At 41.4% G+C, this 20,330-nt stretch overlaps 2 pseudogenes; both read left to right on the top strand.

The window, feature by feature from the left end:
• The first annotated feature begins 2,744 nt into the window (after nucleotides 1-2,744).
• LOC149195849 (mitogen-activated protein kinase kinase 9 pseudogene) lies at nucleotides 2,745-4,144 on the top strand (annotated as a pseudogene).
• A 54-nt stretch (nucleotides 4,145-4,198) lies between these two features.
• On the top strand, nucleotides 4,199-15,372 carry LOC149195848 (F-box/kelch-repeat protein At5g26960 pseudogene; annotated as a pseudogene).
• The last annotated feature ends 4,958 nt before the right edge of the window (nucleotides 15,373-20,330 follow it).

Below are 20,330 nucleotides of genomic sequence, written 5' to 3'. Positions count from 1 at the left end.
CCAACCCCTAAAGGAACAAGGTCAACTGATTACAGCTTCTCCCAGAAGTTCTCCATGAAAAACCACTCAGAACTGGTCAAAACAGGATCATTGCACTTGCTCCATGGCCAGGGTGCGATGCATCTCACCTAAGTACACTCAGTGGGTGCGTTGCATTTCAAAAATCCCTTCTATGGGGTGTGATGAGCGGGAAGAGACAAATGGCAGTGTCATTCTGCAAGGTGGAAAAGCATGGAATCTTCCAGAAGTTTCTCCTGTGACACTTGCCTCTCTGAATTCGACCAAGGATGAGTAAGAGATCATCAATCTCCAAGTGGAAACAAGAACTATCAGAGGGAGGACACTAATCAAAACACAAGCTGACTCATCTCCCTTACATATGTCTATATATGGATCCCTCATCCCAGAGATCCAGAGGCTGGAATTTTGCATCTTGTAAGGAATTGCTGTTAGTTTCTTGAGGCAACATCAGTGTGTGTTGGGTGATCTAAGCTTTGTATGAGGTGAAAGAGGGCTTTCTTGCCAAGAGGATGATGCTGGGTCAGAACAACTGGTTGTAACTCTCTTGGCTTTTTCTTGATTACCAATAAAGTTGTTCTAGTTTTCTTCCATACTCTTGTGTAATCTGTGTTTTGTGCATTTGTATGGCCAATTTACATCTGACCATAGATTTTTTATGATAATAGATCCATGTTCTTGTATAGTTTTATGCTGCTTTGATCCTACAGGTACTCTGTGAAGCTGGGTATACGAGAAGGCAAGTAGCGAAAGACTATCAGAAGAGAGAGGAACCGAACAAGGAGTCAAGCGCAAGACAGAGGTTGGTCTCCTTATTCTTCTCTCATCTATCTTTCATAAAAGAAAATGAAAGTAGACTTTACTTTGTTTGTTTCTAAGGTAGTTGCCACACCTTAGTGGGATAGAGCAGTTCTGTATAGACACTTTTCCCTGTAACATTTAGTCCGCATTCCGCAGATTGATGCCAAAAGGGCCAGTAGTGTAGGGATTTGTTTGGAAAACTTAACTCTGAACCTAGGTCAGGACCCACTAAGCCAACAATTTCTCATAAAAATCTTGTCTAACAAACTTTCCTTAATAAAATCCTGAGATTTTGGCATTTTTAATTACTATATTCATGAAAGTAGATGAAATGAGTTTGTTTTTCATGCACATCAGCAGAGCATATAAATTTATGAAAGAGGTTCAACAACTATTCAACATGGTAAAATCCTAATTAATCCCTTATTATATTGACCTGGGTGCACTACCTATTGAGCAGGTAGCATAGATAAATGGTTTTGCATCAGCAATTATAGCTTTTGGTTTTGCCATTAAACACTTTTTCCTGTGTATAATGATTGCAATTGATTCTTCAAGAACTAGGGTAAATAATATATACCTGACAGCAGTACATTAAATGTTGTATAGGTGAGGATATATGCTCCCTATTTAACATATTCTTCCTTTATTATGAAGTTCACGACTCTTGGAACTTCATTCGATTCTGGAAATAAATGATCCACTTCTCTCTTTTTGTATATATGAGATTACTGGTAATTTCTCCATAGGTTATCAAATGGATTCGAGAGATTTGCATGAGATTGCTGGCAATTTATTTACAATTTATCAAATGGATTATTTGCAAGAGACTCGAGGAATGCTGCAAAGTCATAAAGAACACATACGTTGCAATAGGGCTTTTGTTCCCAATCTTGATGCAACAAAAACTAAAACTGACAGTCAAATTATAGCTCAAGTAGTAGAAATTAAAGTTGCAATAGGGGTTCCATTCCCAATATTGATGCAACAAAAACTGAAACTGACAATCAAATTATAGCTCAAGTAGCAGAAATTAAAGAATATGTGCTGGCAGTACAACAACATTTGGATGAGGCACGAGACAAATGGAGGCAGCTCTGGAATTCTACACTTAATCTTTGCAGAGTTGATCAGGGAATGGCCTCGGATTCAAGAACCTAAGCGAATTTGTCCAGAGGAGAGTTAAATGAGAAAGAAGAGTAGGAATATGTACATTAGTTTAATGAATAAATAAAATCTGAGTTAGGAAGATGAACTAGTTAGTACAGTTCTGGAGGATGTTGCTAGTCCTTATACACAACGCTAATTTAAAGGTATCTATCAAGATGTTGTACACAATAATGTATATTTATTTTTATGTTTTACTAGAACTATACTATGATATAATATCCACTTTAGCATTTAGCTACAACATCTTCTAACACAGTTACTCATTTATATATATATGAATATGATATCAGTGGAAAATTTGGTCACTGGATATAATATATGAATTGAAATGGAATTATATCTCAATATACAGAGGCTTCTGAAATTTGTAATTACAAATGTTACTATGTCTTCTAATTTGAATTTGTCATAGATTTTAGCTTTTGATAATGCATACTTCAATCTATCTATTGGACAACAAACAAAATTTTGCTTTCAAATATTTCCTAAAATTTACAGGTCAAATTGTCTCAGTGTTAAATCTCATGTATTACTATAAACTTGAAAACGGTTCCATGATGAGTACCTCAAAAATGTCCATATATAAAATGATTAACCTGAAAAAGATTGTGAAGTTTTCTCTTCCAACTGATAAAACTTTCAGTGTACCCAATTACTCGAGTTCAAAATATCTAAGGTTTATACCTCCAACTTAATTTGAGATTTACATCGGATAAGTTACGTTCAATCTTGCTAAATGATCACAATATACATCCATGGATTTCCCTCATAATCCCAATGGCAAGGCTATAAACTTCGATCTTGGAACCACTTACAGCTGTGTGGGTGTTTGGGATGGTTATCATGACATAGTGGATATCATTCCCAATGATCAGGGCAATTGGATTACTCCTTCCATGGTTGCCTTCATAGAAAATGAACGCCTCATTAGAGACTCTACCAAGAATCAAGTCGCTTTCAACCCTGCGAACACCATTTTTTATGCCAAGAGGTTGATTGGCAGGCATTTCTCCAATTCCTCTGTCCAAGCTAATAAGAGCCTTTGGCCCTTTTCTATTGTTTGTGAATCCAATCATAAGCTCTTGATCCAAGTAACTTTTAAGGGAGAAGAGAAAACCTTTGTGGCCGAGGAAATATCTTCAATGGTATTGCTTAATATGAAATAAATCACCCAAGCATACCTGGGTTGTCAAGTGAATAAAGCTATCATTACCGTTCTCGCTTATTATAACAATTCACAGAGGTAGCCACTAAGTACCGAAAGCAAATAATGAGGGAAATGGATATTCTCTGAAGGGCGAATTCTCCACAAATTGTGCATTGTTATGGCATATTAGATCGAGGAGCAGAGATCTCTTTTTCGTTGGAGTACATGGACAGTGGTACCTTTGTGCATGTTCTTCAAGCCCACAAGAAAATATGAGAAAAATATTTGGTTGATTTTTCCAGGCAGGTTCTCAAGGGCTTGCATTACCTGCACTAGAACAAAATTGTTCACTGTGATATAAAACCCTCCAATTTGTTGATCAACAAGAGAAGAGAAGTCAAGATTTCTGATTTTAGTGTCAACATTGTGTTGGCTAACACTTTGGCCCAGTGAAATTCCTTCATGGGAACTTTTGTTTATATGAGTCCTGAAAGGTTCGATCTTGATGGGTACAATGGAAAGTATGACGGATGATTTGCAGATATATGGAGTTTGGGATTATCTTTCCTGGAATGTGCACTTGGAAGGTTCCATTGTTTGTCTCTGGGGAAAACACCTGATTGGCCTACATTAATGGTGGCCATCTGTTTAGGTGACCCTCCATCAATGCCACCTGATGCATCGCCATAGTTTTAGTGTTTTATGAGATGTTTCCTTAAAAAGGATGCATTACTTCTCCATACTGCAGATCAGCTGCTTTCACATCCCTTTTTGAAGAAGTATCAACAACAATATTGTGACCTGTCTCCCTCATGCAGTCTTTACACCTATAGAATTTTTAATTCCTTTCTATATTTTGAATATTGTAATTTAGGGCATTCATTTACTTGTAATGAATGTACACTCTCTTGGTCTCTGGAACTCAATTTTGTAAATCATTTTGCAATGCAACTGCAGTCTTCTTTAGAGTACTTTGCCATCATGTTCGTTTTGTTTTTCCAGTGGTAGATTCAAATGTATTCCTTGGAAATCCTGTCATTTTCCCTTTCAAGTACTCTAATTATGCCTCTAAAAACGAAACGTTACTATGTAATTTCTGGCAAGATTTATGTTGCTAGAGGTGTTGGCATTATGATTCAAGTGTTGTCCTTGATGGCAACTCACTTAGAGGTTGGTACAGGTGCTCAGAGGTTGGTACAGGTGATGGCAACTTAATCAGAGGACAGATCTTAGTACATCATGCCAAGAAAGTTCATACACGCAGGTTCGTTAAGCCCAAGTCGCATGTACACGCAGGTTGGCTTCAGTAAAAGAGAGTGTATGTGAAAAAGTACCTTTGGTCCGTGGCGGTTAGTCCTTGGAAGTTGTGCCTATGGTTTCGGACCATGGTGTCTCGACGGGCGTGTCGATCCCTAGTTTTGAGGTTGATGGTATTGTGTTACTATGGTTTTGGACCGTGGTATTGTGAAGTACCTAAGGCTATATAAGGAGAAGATCATTAGGCAAAGGTGCAAGCAATGTGTGTTTGACGAAGTGAGAAGATCTGGTATTACTGTTTATCTGTTCGGGACGCTTGGCAAGGGTTGGATCTGACAGCGAAGGCATAAGAAACTATTTCTAGATTTGCACGCGGGTTGCATTTGGTGAAAGCGCGTATACACGCGGTTTTGGTACAGTGAAGTAGCGTATGCATAATAAGATTTGATATTTCAGGTTGCTGCTGATTCTGGTGGTTGTTGCAGAGTTCTGGGCTCTGGTTTGGGTTCTGTGTTCTTGATGACAGGGTTTCAGTGATTCAGTATTGGGTTGTTTAATGAATTATGATGCAAGTATAAGTTGATGATTGTATTGCGGTAATGTTTGTTTTGTACTCTTGGATCCAGTCTGAAAATTGATGAAACGTGGTCCCTGAAGGAAAGCAGGTTGTAGGGTCAGCACCTACGTACTAGTAAATGGATCGGCTAGTACAAGAGCTGAGGGGGTTGTAGCTCCCTTCCAAAAGTAGTTGGAAAACGAGAGAGGGTTGTAGCCCTCTACAGGTTGTAGCCTGCGTACTGGTAAAGGACTGCACCAGTACATTGTAAAAGAAGTTTCTTATTAAAGAAGAAAGAGACGAATTGCAGCAGGTGGTTTTCACCCACATTGGGTTTCCACCTTATATCATGGTGTTCATGTGTGTGGCTCTTGTTTGATGTTCTGTTCTGTTATACTACACCTGTTTACTGTTAATATGCTTAATAATGTTCTGATGCATCTACTGAAGATTAAGATAACTGAATTATAAGATCTCTGGATATACGCTAGTTGCTTTAGACACAGTAGCGTGTACACGCGGGTTCACTTAACTGAAGTCGCGTATATGTTTCTGAGCATGAAATTGAAAAGTTTTATTGATCTGATAATACTGATTCACCCCCCCTCTCAGTATTATTTCCAACAATTGGTATCAGAGCAGGTCCTTCAGAGAAGCTTGATTGCTTGAAGGAGATTCATAGAACAATGGGGAAGAAAGCACGTCAGAAGAAGAAGACAGCTCAAAGGAACAATGACAACCTGCCGTTGAGTGGAAGCAAGAATTCAGATCCTGAATCACCTCAGATTGAAGATGGACAAGCAAATGAAGCATCAGATCAAATCATAGATCAGCAAGATCTACCTAGCAAAAGGGAGAATGCCCTCAAAGAAGAGATCATCATATTAAAAGATCAGTTGGAATGTGCATCCAGAATTCGACAAATGCTGCTAGCGCTGAATAAAGAGCAAGAGAACGAGATCCTCGAACTAAGGCATCAGTTGGATGAAGGAAAGAAAGCTGAAGAGACCTTGAAGAAGCAATGCCTGGAAAAAGAAGAAAAACATCAAGTTGAGGTAAATATCTTGAAAAGTAACTTCGAAGAAAAATATAAACTATTATGATTTCAAGATAGTACTAAGATCTTGGATGATATTCTTAGTAGTCAAAGGTTCACAAAGTAAGACAAGAATCTCTAATGCAAAATTTGAAAGGCTCTACAAGGAGATGAAAGGACAACCCCATCATCAATCAAGGAAAGAGACTCCTCAAAGAAAATATTTTTCTCCTCCCATGAATAATGTTGAATGCCATGTATGTCATAATCTTGGACATGTTGCAGCCATATGTAGAAGAAGAAGGTTTCAAGACCATCATGCAGAAAGATCATCACATTCAAGGTACTTTAATGGATATTGCTTTTCTTGCAATATGTTTGGCCACAAAGCTGCTGATTGCTATAGGAGGAATATGAAACATGTAAGATGTTATGCATGTAACAAGCTTGGACATAGAGCAAAGGATTGCAGGAACAAAGCTCATGATAAGAAGAAATCATCAACATGCCTGAAGATATGGAAGAAGAAGGAAGTTCAGTCAGAAAGATGTGGCACAGCACAGGGTACTCAACACAGCACAGACCTAACAGACTCAGGGGGAGCTGAAGGTATAGAACTTCAGTGTTCTAATTCTCATACGCAAGTTTCATGAAGGAAAGCCGCGTATATACGCGAGTTTCACACTGCAAAGTCGCGTATATGTCAGTTTGTGAAAAAGCAGTGGGGACAGACTCAGAAAAGGGGTCTGATATGATCCAGTCCTGTATATGCTCTATTGGTTAACAGTTACAGTCTGCTGAGGATGTCTGAAAATGTCTTGATACTTATGGCACAGGCTCAGGGGGAGCATATACTTCAAATAATGCATTGTTGGCATTATGGTTAGAGGTTGTTGATAAAGTCTATGAAGCTAAATGATATATCTTGATGTTTGATCAAAGGAATGGTATTGCAGGCTAATGCTTATGGTACAGATCATGATGCTGCTGGTTGATCCAGGTGGATATTGGTGGCCACCTGCCAAGTCCACCTGGACCCCCACCATTGTCTTTCTCAGCATTTTCAGTTTCCTTAATTGTAGCACAATTTACTATTTTTAGCAGTTTTTCGGGTCCTGAACTTCCGGAGCCGTTTTGAGGCCCTAAACGACGTTTTTTTGGGAATCTGGGGCAACATGGGTCCATGGACCGATGTTGCCTCCCAAAGTGGTAGTACTCGGATAGATCTTTCTAACGAGCTATTATACGCGTCAAACTGAGATCATATGCCAAAGTTACGACCCCGGGAAGTTGATGTACCAATTTACCCCCAAACGGGGCCCACAGTTTGGCGTTTCATCTCCTAGGGTTAGGTTTTGGAATGTTAAGGGTTTTCCATTGTTTCTCAACAATAAATAGGCCTTCGAGCCTCATTGTAACACAGTTCAGAGGCATGTAGCCATCACATCTCTTCTCAGAGATAAGCTACCATCGCCCTAGCTAGTTTATTTCCATTTCTGTTTGTAAGCATATTTCAGTATTTTCCATTAATGAAATGAAGTATTATTTCTGCTGCATCTTTGTGTATATGGTTATCTCTGTAATTTGTTGCGTTCCCGTTTAAATCTGGATCAGTGGTATCAGAGCGGTCTGCTTTTTCTCTGTTTTTCTTTGCATGTCCCCAACAAGGTCGGGATATAAGGAGTTAGGGCTTGAACTGGTTGAACCTTTGCAAGACTAGCCTCGCAAATCCCGACGGCCTCCCATGGCGGATGAGAAGAAAGACGAGGGGGCAGGAGATCCCATCAAAATCTTGCTCGAAGAAGCGCTCGAGCGACAACGGAACGCGATGATGGACAGCTTTGCGCAGATCCTTCAGCGGCTACCCAGAAGCGGCGCATCGGCTTCCAGCAGCTCCTCTGGAAACGCCACACCCTTTAAGGTACAAGTTAATTTTGAAATCCCCATATTCGAGGGTCAGATAGATGCCGATGCCGTAGATAAATGGTTAAATCTGCTAGAGGGTTATTTTTCTGTTCATGAATTTTCGAGTCGGGAAAAGATTGTTTTTGCTCTTCTCAAAGCAGCCCCCCACGTCAAGGACTGGTGGGAAACCTACTGCGAGCAGAAGGATGAAAGTACTGGCTCACTATTTTCAGCCGCACCCACCTGGGATTCGTTCCAGGATGCCATCAAGGAGCAGTACTACCCTGTCGGAAGCTATGAGGATGAATACATAAAGTGGACCACGCTGCGGCAGGGAAGGGACCAAGACGTGCCGGAGTTCACCAATCTTTTCCATACCCTTCGCACAAAGTTGGGTATCAAGGATTCAGAGCAACATTTGATACTCAAATACCGTGGCTACCTGCACAAGTACATCCAGGAAGAAATACAGTTCCTAAACATCCCCTCGCTCGGCGCAGCATACCGGTATGCCGTCAAGGTCGAGCAGAAGTTTAAACAAAAGAAGTGAGACTTTGGATTTGCGAATCCAAAGCAGGGGAAAGGTGCCCCTAAACCACAGAACAAAGGACAAAGCCAAGGCGGGACAGCCCAAGACAACCAGCCGAAGCTGCAAGCAAAGAGCAATGCCGCGAAGCCGAGAAAGGACACTGGAAAATGGTGCGAGTTCCATAACAGCTCCACTCACAACACAAGTGAGTGTCAGGCCAAGCAGTCACTGGTGGCTGAGCTAAAGGTTTCAGAATCAGATGCATGTTCCGACTCTGAGTCAGAACCCGATAAGGGGTATGAAAAAGGGAAGCAGATCATTGATGCAGATCCCAGCGCCACTGTTGCTACCGCAAAGATCCAGAAAAATGAACCCGAAGATCCAGAGGAGGAGGAGCGTCTCTTCCACTCCTAGATGTGGGTAAAGGGCTCCCCGATACAGTTCATTGTTGATAGCGGGAGTCAAAAGAACCTCATTTCGGCAGAGGTCGTGAAGCGGTTGGGCTTACCGACCATAGCACATCCACAACCATACACCATTGGGTGGCTTCACCAAGGGCGAGATCTTCGCGTGAGCCAGCAGTGTCGCCTTCCATACAACATCAAGCCCTTCATGGATGAGGTATTGTGTGACATTGCTCCCCTTGAAGTTTGTGATGTATTACTAGGACAACCATACTTGTGGAAGCGACATGCTGTGTATGAATCAAGGCCCCGTGCTGTTATTATTACATTGGGAAATAAGTTGTTTAGGATACCAGAGGTAGCACCACCTGCCGCCATCTCTTTGATTACTGCAAAACAATGCAGTAAGATCATTTCCAAAACCAGGAAATTTGTTTTCCTGATGATACGCCCTCAAGGGAAGAAGAAGACAATGGCCGCGGCCTCCAAACGGGGTCCCTCTGCACGGCAACTACAGATGGATAAGATTGTGGAGGAGTACGAAGACATATTCACCTCCCCGGCAGGGGTTCCTCTGCACTGTCAAGTCAAGCACTCCATCAATCTGACCCCAGGTGCGCCGCTACCCAATGGACCAATTTATCGGCGCTCCGTTCTGGAGAACAATGAAATCAAGAGGCAGATTCAGGAGCTCCTGCAGAAAGGTCACATCCGTCCGAGTTCTTTGCCCTGTGGGAGCCCGATAGTGTTGGTACAGAAGAAGGATGGGACGTGGAGACTCTGTATTGACTATCGGGCGCTGAACAAGATCACTGTCCGTAATAGGTACCCGATCCCGCGGATTGATGACCTCCTAGACCAACTAAAGGGGGCGAAATATTTCAGCAAGATCGATCTGAAGTCAGGATATCACCAGGTACCAATTGAACCCTCAGATGTGTGGAATACTGCCTTCAAATCCAAGGAGGGCCTCTTCGAATGGTTGGTCATGCCTTTCGGATTGACGAATGCTCCTGCAACCTTTATGAGGCTAATGGATGACATCTTGCGGCCATTCACCAACTCCTTTGTAGTAGTATACTTGGATGACATTCTGATCTTCAGCCAGAGTTGGGAAGACCACCTCCACCACATCCGACAGGTTCTCCAAACACTGCGGCAACACAAGCTATGTGCCAATTTGGAGAAATGCACTTTTGGCATGACCGAGGTTCAGTATCTGGGATACATCATTGATGAATAGGGGGTGCATGTCGATCCAGCCAAGGTCCAAGTCATTCGGGATTGGCCCTCTCCAACCACTCTAACAGAGCTTCGCAGCTTTCTAGGCCTTGCCAACTTCTACCGCAGGTTTGTGTTGGGATTTTCTCATATTTCTTGGCCCTTGAGTCAAGTCACCAAGGGCGGGGCGAAAGCAAAATTCTTTTGATCTGAATCTCAACAGAAGGCATTCAGGGAGTTGAAGGATCGCCTCTACACGGCACCAGTGCTCGCGTTACCAGATTTACAACAAACATTTGAGGTCGAGACAGATGCCTCTGACTATGCTATTGGGGCAGTCCTTACTCAACATGGACATCCAGTGGCATATCACAGTGAAACACTTTTAGACACAGTCCGGAAGTACCCCACTTATGATAAAGAGATGTATTCCATTGTACAGGCCTGCCGACAATGGAAGCATTACATTTTGGGGAAGGAAACGGTCATCCACACAGACCACCGACCTCTGCAGTTCATACAGACCCAAGGGAAATTGCAGAATGATCGCCATCAGAAGTGGTCTACATACCTGCAACAGTTTCACTTGAATATCAAGTATAAAAAGGGCAGCACCAATAATGTTGCAGATTGCCTCAGTCGACCACCGATCATGGCGCTGACCACCGTGCTCAACTCTTGCGGGCACGAGACTTCTGATTGGCCACTTCTCTACAAAAGCGACCCAGAATTCGGCCACACATACCAGACAATCTTGGAGGGTCGGCAGGTTGCAGATTTTCACCTCCAGGATGCCCTATTATGCCACCTCAGTCACCTTTGTGTTCCTTCAAGCGAGCATGCCAAGATGATTTGGGAAGCACACTACAGTCGGGCTGCTGGGCATTTCGGGGTCGAGAAAACAGTGGCAGTACTGCAAAACTATTTCTATTGGCTGAATCTTCGACAGGATGTTGGGAAGTACATCCGATCATGTACTGCCTGTGCCATTGCCAAACCGACCATTAAGAAGCAAGGCCTCTATACCCCGTTGCCTACCCCTAGTCGACCTTGGGAATCCATCTCCATGGATTACATGTCAGGCCTTCCTTCCACTAAGCATGGAAATGACTGTGTTTTTGTGGTCGTCGACAGGTTCTCAAAGATGGCCATTATGATGGTCTGCAAGAAGAATATCACAGCAGAGGCCACTGCTAAACTCTTCTTTGAACGAGTGTGGGTGCACTTTGGGATCCCACATTCTATCATCTCAGATCGGGACAGTCGGTTTCTCAGCACCTTTTGGTCCAGTCTCTGGTCAATGCTGGACACCAAACTCACGAAGTCCACAGCCTTCCATCCTCAAACTGATGGCCAGACAGAGGTTGTCAATAGGATGATTGTGCACATTCTGCGCATGTATAACTCAAAGCATCCTCGCACATGGGACGAGAGCCTCCCCTACGTTCAGCACAGCTACAACCGAGCTCTTCACAGCTCCACTGGCCATAGCCCTTTTCAGGTGGGCTTGGGATTCCAGCCACTATGCCCCATTGATGTGGCCATGCCACTTGCAGCTACTCACATGAATGCAGCTCATGTCCAGTCTGAAACAGATAAGGCCACCAGCTTCATTGAGCGCATCCAACATATTCGCCAGCAGGTCCATGACATCCTTGAGAAATCAAATGCCAAGTACAAGCAGCGACATGATCAACATCGGGTGCCACACAAGTTTCAGGTGGGTGACAAAGTCTGGTTGCATTTGCAAAAGGAACGCCTTACTGGAGCCTATCGGAAATTGAGACCACTCCGATATGGTCCTTACACCATTACTAAGGCTATGGGAGACAATGCATTTGAGCTCAGCATTCCCCCATTCCTTGGCCTGCACCCAGTGTTCAATGTGGACCTCCTTCGGCCATACTTTCCACCATTGCTAGACACATCCGCCATTGCAGAATAGCTCAAACCCACAGAATTAAATCCAGATTGCATGGAACAAGCTGCAACTGATCGGATCATGGACACACAAATCAAGAACACTCGCCAACAGAATATCCAACTGTATCGAGTTGTCAAAGCAGGCCAACTCCTTCAGCAGGGCAAGTGGCTCACCAGGGAACAAGTTCAGCAGAAGTTTCCTCATCTCATGGAGGAGCTCAACGCAATGGGGACCATTGCTTCCTAAGGGGGGAGGAATGATCCAGGTGGATATTGGTGGCCACCTGCCAAGTCCACCTGGACCCCCACCATTGTCTTTCTCAGCATTTTCAGTTTCCTTAATTGTAGCACAGTTTACTATTTTTAGCAGTTTTTCGGGTCCTGAACTTCCAGAGCCGTTTTGAGGCCCTAAACGACGTTTTTTTGGGAATCTGGGGCAACATGGGTCCATGGACCCATGTTGCCTCCCAAAGTGGTAGTACTCGGATAGATCTTTCTAACGAGCTATTGTACGCGTCAAACGGAGATCATATGCCAAAGTTACGACCCCGGGAAGTTGATGTACCAATTTACCCCCAAACGGGGCCCACAGTTTGGCGTTTCATCTCCTAGGGTTAGGTTTTGGAATGTTAAGGGTTTTCCATTGTTTCTCAACAATAAATAGGCCTTCGAGCCTCATTCTAACACAGTTCAGAGGCATGTAGCCATCACATCTCTTCTCAGAGATAAGCTACCATCGCCCTAGCTAGTTTATTTCCATTTCTGTTTGTAAGCATATTTCAGTATTTTCCATTAATGAAATGAAGTATTATTTCCGCTGCATCTTTGTGTATATGGTTATCTCTGTAATTTGTTGCGTTCCCGTTTAAATCCGGATCACTGGTGGCTCTCATAAATCTTGGTCTAGATTTTTTTTCATCACTATGTCATGTATTTCTTTTGTGATATCTCTCTTATGATGTCAAGGTCATGTAACGGCCTATGTTGGTTTCCCCACTATGCCTGGGATGAATGATGTAATGTTCATGTATTATCATGAGTAAACTCTTAATGTATCTCCACATGGTTAGGTGGATGAGTCAATATTGGTATATCCCCACTAGGTTGGGTGATGAATGTTTGTATTGAGTCTTTTGGTGATAGGAAGGTCTTCTATGATGTATAAGTCTTTGTTCTTCTTGAAGAACATCTTTTGTAGATCTTGCCTACAGTCAAGGGGAGCATGAACAGCACAATTCAGCAAGAGCAGGATGGATAGATTGGTACACTTTGGCATACACAAAGGGGGAGCACATTTGGAGATTTCAGCAGGTACTCAGGGGGAGTATGGACAGCAGAAGGTATACCAAAGAAGAGAATATCTTGGTCCGCCCTTTGCCCTTGATGTCAAAGGGGGAGAGTGACTTGGTGTGGTGGTTGCCATCAAGTCCAAAGGGGGAGATTGTTGGCATTATGATTCAAGTGTTGTCCTTGATGGCAACTCACTCAGAGGTTGGTACAGGTGCTCAGAGGTTGGTACAGGTGATGGCAACTTAATCAGAGGACAGATCTTAGTACAGCATGCCAAGAAAGTTCATACACGCAGGTTCATTAAGCCCAAGTCGCGTGTACACGCAGGTTGGCTTCAGTAAAAGAGCGTGTATGTGAAAAAGTACCTTTGGTCCGTGGCGGTTAGTCCTTGGAAGTTGTGCCTATGGTTTCGGACCATGGTGTCTCGACGGGCGTGTCGATCCCTAGTTTTGAGGTTGATGGTATTGTGTTACTATGGTTTTGGACCGTGGTATTGTGAAGTACCTAAGGCTATATAAGGAGAAGATCATTAGGCAAAGGTGCAAGCAATGTGTGTCTGACGAAGTGAGAAGATCTGGTATTACTGTTTATCTGTTCGGGACGCTTGGCAAGGGTCGGATCTGACAGCGAAGGCATAAGAAACTATTTCTAGATCTGCACGCGGGTTGCATTTGGTGAAAGCGCGTATACACGCGGTTTTGGTACAGTGAAGTAGCGTATGCATAATAAGATTTGATATTTCAGGTTGCTGCTGATTCTGGTGGTTGTTGCAGAGTTCTGGGCTCTGGTTTGGGTTCTGTGTTCTTGATGACAGGGTTTCAGTGATTCAGTATTGGGTTGTTTAATGAATTATGATGCAAGTATAAGTTGATGATTGCATTGCGGTAATGTTTGTTTTGTACTCTTGGATCCAGTCTGAAAATTGATGAAACGTGGTCCCTGAAGGAAAGCAGGTTGTAGGGTCAGCACCTACGTACTAGTAAATGGATCGGCTAGTACAAGAGCTGAGGGGGTTGTAGCTCCCTTCCAAAAGTAGTTGGAAAACGAGAGAGGGTTGTTGCCCTCTGCAGGTTGTAGCCTGCGTACTGGTAAAGGACTGCACCAGTACATTGTAAAAGAAGTTTCTTATTAAAGAAGAAAGAGACGAATTGCAGCAGGTGGTTTTCACCCACATTGGGTTTCCACCTTATATCATGGTGTTCATGTGTGTGGCTCTTGTTTGATGTTCTGTTCTGTTATACTACACCTGTTTACTGTTAATATGCTTAATAATGTTCTCATGCATCTACTGAAGATTAAGATAACTGAATTATAAGATCTCTGGATATACGCTAGTTGCTTTAGACACAGTAGCGTGTACACGCGGGTTCACTTAACTGAAGTCGCGTATATGTTTCTGAGCATGAAATTGAAAAGTTTTATTGATCTGATAATACTGATTCACCCCCCCTCTCAGTATTATTTCCAACAAGAGGCTCTATGAGGAGAGATACTTGTAGGGAAGCCATTGTTCATGCAGAGGAATATGTTCCTTACCTTGATTTATGGAGACTCATTGCAAATATGCCTAGAAAGAGATATGGCTGCCTGGGTGTTGTTGTGGATGGGATTATTTATGTAATCAGAGGGCTTAAATTTGGTAAGAAGAATGGTTTCTCATTACATCCTTATGCTTATGTGGGATCTATGGATTCCTATGACCCCAAGACTAATACTTGGCACAAGACCAAGGCCCTGCCAATGGGGGGTTATGTGATTGCTTTAGCAATGATGGGATCATATATTTATATGTTGTCAAGTCATGCAGTTGAATTTTCTTTCTAGGGATATGATACCAGGAATGATTTATGGAGTCGGATTAAGCCTCCTCCTATTCCATCTCCTTTAAGGATGGATAATGTGCTAAAATTCTCTTTTGTTACAATGGGTACCTGTGTTTATGTTTTGCAAGTTGGAGGTTGCATTCATGATTTTATTACGAGAAGCAGGAGGTGTGATAGAGGTCTGGCAGAAGGGTTGGTGTTGATCTATGTTACTAAGTTGCATGAATGGGCTAGAGGACCTGATTTTCCTCTTATTAAGAATGGAGTTGTCTATGCTACGGTGGAGTGTTAGTTGATTCCATAAATCAGGGTTCATATTAACCATGGAACCTAATGCTTTCTCTTCAGTGCCAAGTTGAATACACTGATTTCCTTTGTATTACCAGTCTGGAACTGTAACAATATTCTCAGACATGAGCTCTTTGAAGGATTCCCATTCTCTTCTCTAGGTTTCTTATGCATAATCTGAGTAATTTTCTCAATGAATCTGTAAGGAAATCTCTTCTGTGGCATTTCGATCTGATTTCACAAGGTTGGTTTTTTTTTCTTAGAACGATTTCATAGGATAAGGACATCCATCAAGCCTAAATGTTGTCACTGTATTTCCATGGAATTTTCATTGATAAGCCTCCATGGTCGTGGATCTGATACACTTTCCATCGTTGCTTCTTCCTCTGCATTGTATTTATGTTCTTACAATTGTAACTTTTTCCATTGACTTGGGTGCACTACCTATTAAACAAATAGCACAGATAAAGGGTTTTGCATTATCAATTACATCTTTTGGTTTTGTCATTAAACACTTTTGCCTGTGTATAACGATTTCAATTGATTCTTCAAGAACTGGGGTAAATAATATACACCTCACAGTGGTACATTAAATGTTGTATAGATGAGGATATATGCTCCCTACTTAACATATTCTTCCTTTATTATGAAGTTCACTTGATCTTGGAACTTCATTCGATTCTTGAAATAAACGATCCACTTCTCTCGTTTTGTATATATGAGATTACCAGTAATTTCTCCATAGGTTATCAAATGGATTCAAGGTGTTTGCATGAGATTGCTGGAAAATTATTTACAAGTTATCAAATGGATTTGAGGTATTTGCAAAGTACTCAAAGAATGCTACAAAGTCATAAAGAACACATACGTTGCAATAGGACTCCTGTTTTGTGTGGTTTTAACTAAGATTACAATGACCAATGGCCTATATCTTGGCAATTTTTTTTCTCTTTTCTTTTAAATTCCTACAAAATTACCGTATTTATTATATGTAAGTCTAATTTTGGTATTATGTTTTCCCTTGAATATACTAGATAAGGATATTCATTGATTTACTAATACCAGTGGAAATTTGACAGTCGCCTACAGTTCCTTTATGAAATATTTTTGTAACTCATTATATTTTCACATTCGACTATGTAATATAGTTACTTGAATTTTGTGAAAAATGATGAGCAAAGAAAAAAAAATATGTCTCACCAAGCTCGAAATAACAAGCCTCACTAGGCTCAGTTAGATTTGTTTTAAGTACTGGGGGTTTTCGCAGTGCATTATATTAGATATCATTTTTTGAGATTCAATTGTGTTAAGTAAGTCATTCATCTATGACCATTTCCATGAGAGGTAGTCGTAATTGACTAATTTCTCATGACTTCTAAATAGTCCAACATTATATTAGATATCATTTTTTGGAATTCAACTCCGTTGAGTAAGTCATTCATCTATGAAAATTTACATGAGAAGTAGTCGTAACTGACTAATTTCTCATGATTTTTGAATAGTCCACTTAACACTAATTGCATCGTGTAATGCTCACAGGGGTGAAGAAGTGGGATTGAAATTAGTGAAATAAATCACATAGCCTCATCCATCACTTCTCGAGCTTGCACCCAGTAGCCAAGACTTCCCGAGAGGTCACCCATCCCAGATCGCCTCTGGCTCAAGCGTGCTTAACTGTGGAGTTTTCCCCACAGTCAAGCCCACTTAGCTTGCTACCCCATTTGCAAAACCTTAGCAAGTATTGTGCCTCATGAACCATTCAAGTAGAGTTCCCTTCACTCTTTTTAATTAAGTAGTGGGGGTTTTCGGAGTGCATTATATTAGATATCATTTTTTGGGATTCAACTGCATTAAGTAAGTCATTCATCTATGACCATTTCCATGAGAGGTAGTTGTAACTGACTAATTTCTCATGATTTTTGAATAGTCCACTTAGCACTCATTGCATCGGGTGATGCTCATAGGGGTGAAGAAGTGGGATTGAAACTAGTGAAATAAATAACATAGAATCAATCATCACTTCCGGGGCTTGCACTCGGTAACCAGGACTTCCTGAGAGGTCACCCATCCCAAATCACCTCTGGCTCAAGCACGCTTAACTCTGGAGTTTTCCCCACAATCAAACCCACTTAGCTTGCTACCCCATTTGCAAGACCTTAGCAAGTATTGTGCCTCATGAACCATTCAAGTAGAGTTCCCTTCACTCTTTTGAATTAAGTATTGGAGGTTTTCACAATGCATTATATTAGATAATTCAACTGCGTTAAGTAAGTCATTCATCTATGACCATTTCCATGAGAGGTAGTCATGGCTGACTAATTTCTCATGATTTTTGAATAGTCCACTAGCACTCATTACATCGGGTGATGCTCACAGGGGTGAAGAAGTGGGATTGGAACTAGTGAAATAAATCACATAGCATCAATCCTCACTTTCGGGGCTTGCACCCAGTAACCAGGACTTCCTGAGAGGTCACCCATCCCAGATCGCCTCTGGACCAAGCGCGCTTAATTGTGTAGTTTTCCCCACAATCAAGCCCACTTAGCTTGTGACGCAGGTGGAAACAATGGATTTATAAAACCCAACAGTCACCCTGCTTTAACACCCGTTTCCTCAATCTTATGCTTTTTCCTTTTGGGACCAAAATGCTCTTGAAAATTCCCAAGGAATTCTTTTTCCCCTATTTAAACAAATATAAGCATTATTACCGCAGATCGGGATCTAACCGATCGGATGGTCCAGATTCAATCACAATATCGGCGGTCGGCAGATGCAAGGTATGCGCTATTGGTGCTTCCCCTTTTCCAGAGTTCCGATGTGATTATCGCTAATCGTTATCGGTGATCGACTCTGCTCCCACTTAACGCTTTACCGCTCCTACTTCAGAACACCAATGCAATATGTCGGCGATCGATAGTCACAAAGGTTTGGGGTTTAGACTTTAATGCAAGCCACTCCATTGTTGTAATGCGATAATGTGTCTGGACCCGATAAGCCCCCAAAACTTCCGTGTATAATATTTGAGTTCTGCCTTATGAATCCGCTAAGTGTTTTTGCGTGATTTCTCTGTATAAATGGAACTTCCACTTGTGGAACCAAAAAACGCCGAAATTGGCCTTTAACACAGTGTTTTCTACCATCGAGTATGGAAACAGAATTTAATACGATTCAATCCTGAATACTCATAACACACATGCAAACAAATATAACCTCCATAGGTTTGATAAGGGAATCACACAGACAACAATATTTGTTCACAAATTAACAAGATTACAGAGTCTCGGCCTTGGGCCTAATTACAACATTAAAGACCTTTGTTCACTTGGAAACCCGCACACAAATCTTGGTTCTCACTCTACTCCCTCTTCAATCCTTTCTCTCCTTTGTTCATTACATTTGCCTCATTTTTATACATTGATTATTACTCCAACCGTATCTAACAACAAAATTTCTATTTTTAATAAATCTAACAACAAATCTCTAACTCCTAGCTCTATGCTAACAATCCTATCTTTGAATCTAAAATTAGACAATTTCTAACTTATTACAATAATGAAATACAACTAATTTCTTGAGAGATCCAACCCTCTCAGTAAAACTGGCTTTTGACCATTCAGTCAATGAATTTCAACTTGTTTAGCCACAACATGTGAACAAGCTTTCACATTGCTGGCTAAGTCCTGATGCTCCTGCATCAGACTCTTGGGGAAGAAAAGAATTTTCCTTTAGACTTTCAGGACATACACCATATTTCTGCAACTCTGCTATAGTCAACCAGCTAGCATCCTCCACTGGTTGTCCTTTCCATTTGACTAGATATTGGAAATAAGTCTGCCCTCTAGTTCTCGTGGATAGTCTTTGCTCCAAAATAGCTTCAACCTCTTTCTTAACTGCCTTTGGCATTTGTTCTTCCCAGTTCACAGTTTGAACTTCATCTCCTGTAGTTTCCTATTGTAGCTTTGTCTCTGCCTCTTTGTATGGATACAAATCTGCAACATTAAAAATGGGTGATATTCCAATTCCTTCAGGTAATTCAATTTCATATGCATTAGCTGAAAACTTTCTTACAATTCTACATGGTCCTATCTTTTTCATTTTTAGTTTATTGTAAGTTTTAGTAGGAAATCTTCTTTTCTTAAATACACCATCACTAGATCTTCCACTTGGAATTATTTATCTCTTCTTTTTAGATGTACCCTCTGTTTGTATTTGTTGCTACTTTCCTGTAATTTTTCTTTTACTTCTTCCTATAGTCTCTGCATCTGTTCCGCAAACTCTTCAACGTTTCCACTCCTGGTCTCCTGCTTTCCAAAATTCCTGAGCTCATACACACCTCTTGGGTGCATGGATCATTCCAGTACTCTGGTTTGGAGTATCATTACAAGCAAATTCAGCTTGAGCTAGTGCTAAATCCCACTATTTAAGATTTTGATATACTAAACATCTCAATATATTTCCCAAGCTCCTATTCACTACTTCGGTCTGTCCATTTGTTTGAGGATGATAGGTTGAACTAAAACTGAGTTTAGCTCCTAGTTTCTTCCAAAGAGTCCTCCAGAAATGCCCTACAAACTTGGTATCTCGGTCAAACACAATACTTACAGGTAACCCATGTAATATTACAATCTTTGAAAAGAATAAATTAGGTATGTGTGTTGCATCACTAGTTTTCCTACAAGCAATGAAATGTGCCATCTTGGAAAATCTATCTACTACAACATAAATGGAATCATTCTCTCTCTGTGTTTTTTGTAACCCCAAAACAAAATCCATGCTAACTGCATCCCACAGTCAGTCTGGTATTGGCAATGGCTGATACAATCTTGCATTTTGACTCCTTCTGTTTGCATGTTGACATATCCTACATTTCTCAACAAATCTCTTGACATCAGTCTGCATTTTTGGCCAATAATAAAAAGCATTCACCTAAGAAAAGGTTTTATCTTGTCCAAAGTGACAAGA

The sequence above is a fragment of the Pinus tabuliformis genome, chromosome 2_2 (assembly GCF_031772625.1).
Source record: "Pinus tabuliformis cultivar Carrire ecotype Pingquan chromosome 2_2, CPIR1, whole genome shotgun sequence".
In the NCBI taxonomy this organism is placed as follows: Eukaryota; Viridiplantae; Streptophyta; class Pinopsida; order Pinales; family Pinaceae; genus Pinus; species Pinus tabuliformis.
This window is presented reverse-complemented; position numbering and strand designations above follow the sequence as displayed.